The following is a 9,766-nucleotide window of genomic DNA, read 5'->3' on the forward strand; positions in this document are numbered from 1 at the left end:
AACGCTCAGACACTTGTCACTCAGATAGATTTTCAGGCATGTTTGTAAACATTACCTCGTTTTTGCATGCTGTTTGTTAGTTTTGGGTTGTGTTTCAGAAATTCAAGTATGAATCAAAGAACTCAATGATCATTCTGATTGCTTGGGCGTCGTAGCTTAATTGCCGTAATCAAAAATTAGTCTAGAAATAGCTGTGATAGACTAGATTAAATTTCTCTACCGGTACTGTTGAAAAACAGGTTGTTGAATGTTTTGAATCAAATTGATGACGTGAAACATATACCCCAGTTTATAGGCTTCAACTCGCGGAGCCACCTGTAAAATAAGCACCAAGAATTTGCAATGGTGAAGTATAAGAAAATTTTCTTCGGAGTCAAAGGTCAATCGAATATCATGCCTACAGGTACGGTACTAGTAGGTTACCGTACCGCATATTCCTTTCGGTGGATAGATTATAAAATATTTTGTTTTGCTCTACTTGTCCTGATCATATATCAAATGCATCAATCATTCTAACTGAGCTGAGTGACTTACGGGCCGCACTAACATTAAACTTTCATACCAAGGCGGGGGCCGCAAACTATCGTCCTGCGGGTCGCAATTGGCCCGCGGGCCGCGAAATTGAGACCCCTGCCTAATAGTAGCTCTTTACGTATCAGTGGTCATTTGAAACTGTTGACAACGGTCGCAGTGGTAAAAAATAAAAAGATCTTTTCGCCTCGGCAAATGTTTGAGATTCTCTCGAACGGTATGCACAAATGTAAATCCGCAGCTTAGAATTACGCAAGGGCCAAATTCCGCCTTAATCCTTTCTAAAATATCAACTGTCAAAGGTGCATTCCTCTCTGATCGAGATTTTGATTGAAATCTCTGTAATTCGTTGTTTACAGTAATTTACTGGCTCGTATAAAGGTTGTTGACATTAGATCGGTAATGAACTATCGATCTATCAGTACCACTCGAAGTAGTTAACTTTTTTAGTGTGGTCATGGTTGGTCAAGTATTATATATACATTTTATGAGCTTACGGTATAGTCGTAAAAAATAACAACCAATCCGATTGGAATGTGACCTTTTCACTGCTGCAATTTGTTCACGTATTGCTTAATGCTTTTGAAAAAATTACAAAATTTATTCTGGTAATGGAACTATTCAAATTTAGTACTAGGAACTTGATAGCGAAGGATGCTTAGGGAGCATTGCTAACAGATTAATTAGGCAGGTTAAAATGGTGACTCTATACAGTTGACAGGAAAAACAAGTGATGGGAATGGCGGTCAGTGCCTGTCCGAATAAGTACCGGAAAGACGGAATAAGTTGAGGCAAAGAAGGAGAAGTGCTTAGTAGACGAATATCGTACGGTCATATATGAATAGACAATAATTTTTAATTTCTGTGGTGACATTAGAGCTTTATATCAAATTCTAAAAATTTGTAATAACTAATAACACATAAATATTTCAAATGAGTACAATCATATCTATATTCCAATATCACGTTCATAATAAATCATGACATGAGCGAACAAAAAGAATAGATTATTGATAAATTAAACCACCACTGCGATATACTCATTAAAATTCCTAATCCAAGCCCCCTGCATTGCTAATGTGTTTTACGATCTGTAATTCCGCTTGGTTTTGTTACCATGAAATGGTGCTATGTTTGCCACGTAATTCGTGCGTCAAATAAATTCTTTTGTTATTGAAAATAAAAGTCATCCCAAGAATGTTATTTATTTATCACTGATTTATAAGTGAATTAAATTTTATAAAATGTGTCAAATGAATCTCATAACAAAAGTTATGTCGCCTTCATAACTGTTATCACCTATCACTATATGATCAAATGATTTGTGTATTATTGGTTTAGGAGTTTGTCATAATTACTAATCTTCGTCGTGTGTGATTGTTGGAGACAAAATATTTATTATTCATATGTTTACATACCAATAAGAGATAAACGCACCTTCATGGCTTCTGCTGGACAACGAACAATGCTATATGTTTACAACGGTATAAAGGCTGTTTGAATAAGAATTCGAGTATAATGAAAACGGATTTGATATAGGGCCCCGTTAACATTCTACACGAAACCGTTCTGATATATTTTTCTGCAAAAAGGTAGCATATATCATTGATCACAGAAATGTGTAGAGTTCGCAAAATTTATCAAACCTATTACAGCACTTGCATTCATCTGGCGTCGAGATATGATGGATGTCGACAGTCAGAATCTAAGAATCAGAAATATTCTGGTGGTTTTTGAAAATTGACGAGTATATTTACTCAAGAAACTGTACAGCTTTTAAATGCTTTACTTAGGTTTTAACTTTATCAGAATAATTTTTGTTACTGCTGCAATGTTAACTTCCATCGCACAGGTGTTGAGTTTTTAAGACGAATTCCAGATTTATTATTCGTTGTTAAATCGTGAAGTCAAAGCGTTTCGATTTTATTGCCCTATTTTGATATTACAAATTTGTTCTTGTTACATTTTCCAGACAATTTTCGATATTTACAAGTTTATTATAAGTTTAACAACTGCGATAGATCATAACATAGAAGAGAAGAGATTTGTAGTTCGAAGAAATAGCTCCCGATAAACACACGGACCTAAAGTTACGTCATAGTCTGTATTGCATATTCTCTAATTTAGGAAGGTTTTTGTTCGCACTAAATTGGTAGTTTTAATCTCGAGTATTCATTGATTAATTTATGTTCATAATATATGTGAAGTATAATTAATTGATAGTATAGACAGGGTTGTCCAAACCCAGGCCCGCGAGCCAAATGTGGCCCACCAATTCATTTTTCTGTGGCCTGCGTCGCATTCGGAGATGAATAAAAAAAAAACGCATTTCGTGTTTTTTCGTCATAAAATTAACCAAAAAATCTTTTGACATATTGTTACATCACTAATGTCACTGCATTGACTAGTGTTATGGCTTGCTGAGGCCACTAGCGAAGTTAAACGAGCGCTTGCACTATTGTGGCCCGCGAACATAGCCAAAGTAATTTTGTGGCCCGTGGAGCTACCTATCTTGGACCACCCTGGTATAGACTTTGTAGAATTTTGTTTCTCTATTCAAATTACTTTCTACGTACAAGGCGTTTCTCATATCTCATCTTTCGGCTTTTTGCTAGTAATGAGTGATAAAAGATGTGTTTTTTTACTGAAAAGTGTCTGGTTAGTGAGCAGTTTAATTAGATTAGAAGTCTGTATGAAATTTTTTTAAACACTTCTGTATTATTTATACATATCAAACAATGAAAAGAATCGAATACATTGTTCAGACCGTCGGCATTCTAACATAAACGACATTGAGACATTGCAATACTGTAGTGGGCTGTAATGTACAATCAATTTGAAACAGTTCCCATGAAATTTGATATTACTTATACCACATATGGTGATTGTGATACGTTGTCCTAATAATTACAAGCATAAACATAAGTTTATTGTTTCACTTCGAGTACATAATAGATGTTAAATATAACATAAAAGGAATATTCTGTATGTAACCGCTTTATATTTCTTTGAAATAATTCTAAACATTTCAAATATTTGGAAAATTTCGTCAATTTTTAAAATACGCATTCAAACGCCTACAAATAAACAACATTCCACACGCAAAGAATCCACTCATGTGTGATTTTTGCATAGTATCATTGGGAGAAGGGCGGCCACTCATAACCTATAAATATATCTTGCTTCGTCTGGGACCCGAGAATGGTAATGTTCGATGAGGAATTTGACTTGCGTTTTTCCACAATACCTTGGACAACAGCGAATATTTCATTCAAGTTTCCCGATAAGCCTCAGTTCTTTACCGAACACGGCCCAAAGAAGAATAACCCTGCTCGAGCACTGTTCATGTTTAGCAATATAAAATTGTTTCTTATTGTATATGTTATTCATATCTTGGCGTCAATGAAAACATTCGTTTTTTGACGTTGAATGAAATATTTACACCCACAACAAACGAAAAGAATGACATTCGTTTTGAATACTGTACGCATTACGTAAACGTCCTCGAACTATCGACTTTTCAAGCTTAGAATTTCAGAATATAGAATTTTTTTGAATCGATTGAAATAGCCGCCCGAAACTGCTTTTTAACAATAGACCATACGTGGTATAAAAAGTGGAATTACATCTCATAAAACACACTTGCAATGCAGGCGGTTTGGATTCGGATTTTTGATGAGAATATCGAAATGGTGTTTTAATTTGTCAATGATCTGTTCCTTTTGGCCTTTTGTGATTTATCATGAATGTGATATGGTAGTACTCTCAATCTCTCATTATAAAATATTTGTGTTATTACAAAAATTTGGAATTTCTTATGAAGCCTACACTTCCTCTCTAGTGCTGTCAAGATTAAATCTGGTATAGCAACAAGACAATGTCAGAATAGAAAAGATATGCAGTTTCAGGTAAATATTACATTTACAAAATTTAAATACTCAAATTTTTGAAATATTAAATTTACATTTGCAGGTACACTTTGAATTAATTGCTGAGTTTCGAAGTTTTAATTGGGCAATCATAGCAACGAAAACGCGTGTAGCGAAGAGGTTGTGTTGAGGGCAGTTTAAATTCTGTTTCATACCTAGTGTATTCAGTAAATTCAGTGTTTATTGAATCCTTATAATGATGGTGATTTATGCCAAAAGAGTTTTGTACAATTTCCTGTAGTTTTTCTTATATATGTTGTTATAAAATTCAGTCTCAAAATGTTTATCAACCTGCTTGGAAACATCTATTTTTTCATTTTATGCGGATATTAAAATATAAAAAGATGGCAATGACGTACACATGATAACAACTTATGATAAAGTAAACTTATGCCGAATAAAACAATTAAAAACTTCAGAAGAAAACCTTAATTTAATTGTATATATCAATCCTATCATTATTCAGTTGACTACTTTCATTTTCAAAAGTAATATTCAGTTTAATAGCCAGATATTACCCCTTGCAATCCATAAACACCTGGTCTATTTATATAAAATAATAAATCCACTCCTGGAGATTATCCAAAAATAGCATATTATGACCTGGGGTGTAACTCGATCTATGTTGCGCCGCTCCTATAATAATATGGCAAGAATGTGTAATTTGGTAATTTAGTTTCGCAATTTATGGTAAAATTGGGGAACGACTTAGGGTGTATTATCCGTTGAAATCAATCGGCGTCAGATGTAGACGATGTTTATATAAAAATAAGTAAGATATTTGTGGATTAAATGTAAATAAGGGCATATTTTTCACGTAGAATTACGATTTATATGCACTTTAAATTAATAAACGTGCATTTTTATGATATCGGTATAGAGATTTTTGACGATAAATAAAATAGTTCCAGGTCGATGTAAAATTGTAAACAGTCGACCACAACGAAATTTACTACGCGTGGCCAAAGAATATCGTTAATCAAATTGCGCAATGAGTATTTAACTCGTTTGGAATTTTGCTATTGATACATCATAGGTCAGTGCGGAATGATTGGTATGTTTTGAATGTCTTTATTAGTAGAATCGACGCAAGCTTGGGCAATGGTCGGTCGGGATTTTTTTTGTGTGTGGATCTAATTTACTTTAAATTTGATTAAACAGGAATGTCACTAAACGACACATAAAGCATTGTCAATCATTCAACAAATGCTACAGATATTACAGATGTTTCAAACGAAATTGAATCTTGTTGAACAAAATGCTAGATTTCTAACTGACGCAACTTTCAACAAGGCGTTTTTTTACAATAAGATTCTGTGTTTACATCAGAACTAGATCGCTCTTTGGGAATAAATATAAATCTACTTATTCACTGAGTAAACCGCATGTAACAAGAGGTATGTGATCCATATTCTGAATTGGTTTACACAAATCATAGTGTAACTCAAATTCACTACGAAATAACCTGATAGTAACACAATACTTTTGAAGGTCCAATTCAGAATAGGACCAATATCGATTTTTTTCTAGTTTGGTATCTTGTGCATATTCAAAATTAGGCATACAATATTTATAGTATAACCCGAAGTTGTTGCGAAATAACATGATCTTATTCATAGTTTCTTGTTTATGTCTGGAACAATAGATATCACCTATTCTTTTGTTCACACACATTGCACTTCACACTTAGTCATGAAAAGGGTACATTTGGAGTTGATGACTAATGTGAAGAAAATTTCCAAGATATTTTGAGAATGGATTTCGGGAATGTGAAATATGACAAAACTAAGTAGATGATGAACATAGCTCGAAAGATGCTCAATAAAAATCGTTCTCTGTCTATGACTGTTGTGGGATGAAACTGGATCTGTATTTCGGGTTGTGGTGACTTTGAAATGAGAAATCGAATATCTTTCACAGCATTATTATAAGTTATTTCTGTATAAAATATAGCTAATACACGTCAGCGTTGAGAAACACTATTTGATAGTCGGGTTGGCACGTTCACAATTTTTGTACTAGATCCAACGTAGACATTTCTGTAAAAACGGTCTAGGGAGTTGGAGTTGTTTGATTGAATACTGCATATATGTTGATAAAGTATTATTTATATTGAAGCGTGTCACTCGCGATTCAACAAAATGATTCATACTCGTAAATAAAATATCATAGTTGTATTTTTTGTACTGGGATTATTTGAATGTCAATTGAGCGAACAAATCTGAGTGTTTTTTTTTTATTGATATAGTGTTCGTAGTGATATACAAAGCTTTCACAGGGCTAAGTTACAGACATCTAAATAATATAAAGTTGTAACATACTTGGAATAAAGTTAATCAGAATCAAACATTGTACCTTACGACTATATGTTGTTGAATAGGTATCCAACCTTTCGTTATTGCATTCCTATTTTTATACTGATCGTATTTAAATTAGATACTAATTATATGTACAGTTTATTAAGCTGTTTCAGTATATAAAATATAGCTAATACACGTCAGCGTTGAGAAACACTATTTGATAGTCGGGTTGGCACGTTCACAATTTTTGTACTAGATCCAACGTAGACATTTCTGTAAAAACGGTCTAGGGAGTTGGAGTTGTTTGATTGAATACTGCATATATGTTGATAAAGTATTATTTATATTGAAGCGTGTCACTCGCGATTCAACAAAATGATTCATACTCGTAAATAAAATATCATAGTTGTATTTTTTGTACTGGGATTATTTGAATGTCAATTGAGCGAACAAATCTGAGTGTTTTTTTTTTATTGATATAGTGTTCGTAGTGATATACAAAGCTTTCACAGGGCTAAGTTACAGACATCTAAATAATATAAAGTTGTAACATACTTGGAATAAAGTTAATCAGAATCAAACATTGTACCTTACGACTATATGTTGTTGAATAGGTATCCAACCTTTCGTTATTGCATTCCTATTTTTATACTGATCGTATTTAAATTAGATACTAATTATATGTACAGTTTATTAAGCTGTTTCAGTAAACCACAAGTATATGAAATGATTCTAAGTAAGCAGTTACAATAAGACGTATTTTAAAAACATTAATTTAAAGATGAATATTTTGATGTGCCGTTGGTTCGCGTGATCGAAGTTCATTTTACGCTCTCAATACTTGAAGATGTAAAAAGCGTTACAGTTTAGCAACATAAAATTCATTATCTGATATTCAAGAATGATCTATCGTATAAAATATCTAACAAAAATAGTCACCCTTCATTGTGTCACTTTATTGCTTGGGGATATGTATATCATTCCGCCATCTATCAGATAAGAGTTCTTTTTTCACTTCGGATATCCGGCATTTACGGAATGCTGTATGACGTTAATTAATAGTGTGATTTCTTTTTCGTATACAGAAGCTTGGAAGAAGTTTCTAGATCCACGTAGTTAGTGCAATATCTTCTTTGAAACAATAAACTATTGGTTTATAAATGTAAACCATGTATTTTTGGTTTTCATCTATGTTTGTTTTACATCGAATTTTGTTGAAAATAATAGCATATATATTTATATAATATTCTCTGTACTATTTGAGCAAACATACCCAAATATTTGCAATAGACAATAAATCAACGTGTAATGTATAATATGGGTCTGTTATCAGAATCTTAATCTTATGGATATATAGTTCATATACCATTTCTCATGTCACGAGTATATAAGCATTTTTAAAATATTTCTACAAATTTGTAACATATCGGTCACGTTTGCTGGCGCCATTTCTGGAAAAACATTCTTGTATTTGTTCGAAAAAAAAAAACATTTTAGATCGAACTGTTTTTGCGTTTTGAAATCGTGCGTATCAATTTCTTTACTTGAAATCGGAATTCAAGTCACTGACCGATCAATAGTTATTTTCTGGTTTTTAACTTTGTATTGTTTTGACGAAGATGTGTTGTAAAAAATGATTTAATGATTAACGATAGTACTCCGTTGGATATAATGCAGTGAATATTTTGGGAAGAGTGTCAGAGTTTGACAGGGGATGAACTGCGGCTACTAACGGCGTACCGGCATTTCACCAATTTACTATTTCCAATCATGCCCATTAACAATGAATAGTCTCAAAATTATTCGTGGAATTTCTCTGACAGGAAAAGCAAAGTTTAATTTTTCGAATCACGGCGATAATGGCTATAGCTGGCGGGCCTGAAATAACAGATAACAACTGTCGGACTAATCGAGGTGTTCAGCGTCGTCCGCCAAGGCTCGCGTTCCTGAAAAATAAAAGACTGGCGATTTAATAAACAAACGCGAAGATGAGCGAAAGGGGAAAAAGGACTGAGCGAAGATCGGAATGTCTGTTCTTTTATTTTATGCGGGTCGGATTTCATCGCTACGCGAGATTACCACGAAGTAAAGCCGGTCGAATGATTGAGTTGTCGAGGGCAGCCAAAAGCTCGCGTGTTTTGCGAAACTCCTGAAGGAGGGTGTGTATGATGCTCAATATTAGTTTCTTGAGAATTAACATAAGGTATATGTTTTGAGCTGAGATATTGTAGACGAACCGTAGAAATGTATACTTTCATAAAAGGGACGCGAGTATACTTTAGTTGACTTCAATACCGGAATGCGCTGACCCACTATTGTTTGGTTCCTTTCTTCCCAAGAGATATCGTACAACCAACCAGATTTGTTGGACACTGGAATTAAGGGATTAGTCAGATATTTCGGACCTATCTTATATACAGCATAAGCTTTGGTTAAGGTCTATTTGTGGTAGTTCGGACGTTGTTTAGAAGTTCTCGTTTCACCAGAGTTGGTTGTTTAATTAAATAAGCCGGATGCCACATTACTCAGTTAGCTAGGCTAGGTCGAAAGTTAGGCAGCCATGTTTTGAATTCGATATTAATATTTAATATCGTCAGAACGGCGTCCCGTATTATGTGGCGAGACGTTACGTTGAGATTACTTCGAATGTGGTCGGAATAGCAGTGAATATCAGTGGAGTATCAAGAGCATGCTTACTTGGCTGATTAATAGGTTGGTTTGAGAGCTGCGTTGATTTTGCGCATAAACGTTGCTATCCAAATTGGCGGGTTAGCCTACTTATAATGATGATACAGTTGACGAGTGTTTATGTTAATGTGGGAATATCCTCTGTATACCTAGTAGTTATGCAACTAATAAAATAAATTTTATAACACATGATACATCAATTGTTATTTTATAGAAATGTATTATTTAACTGTTCATCCAAGTATCAATACCAAGTGCAGATTTATTTAATTTTTAGCCCATCAACTGAAGAAGTAATACCCACCTAAGCCAGATATT

Source organism: Styela clava, chromosome 7 (genome assembly GCF_964204865.1).
Source record: "Styela clava chromosome 7, kaStyClav1.hap1.2, whole genome shotgun sequence".
NCBI classification, from domain to species: domain Eukaryota; kingdom Metazoa; phylum Chordata; class Ascidiacea; order Stolidobranchia; family Styelidae; genus Styela; species Styela clava.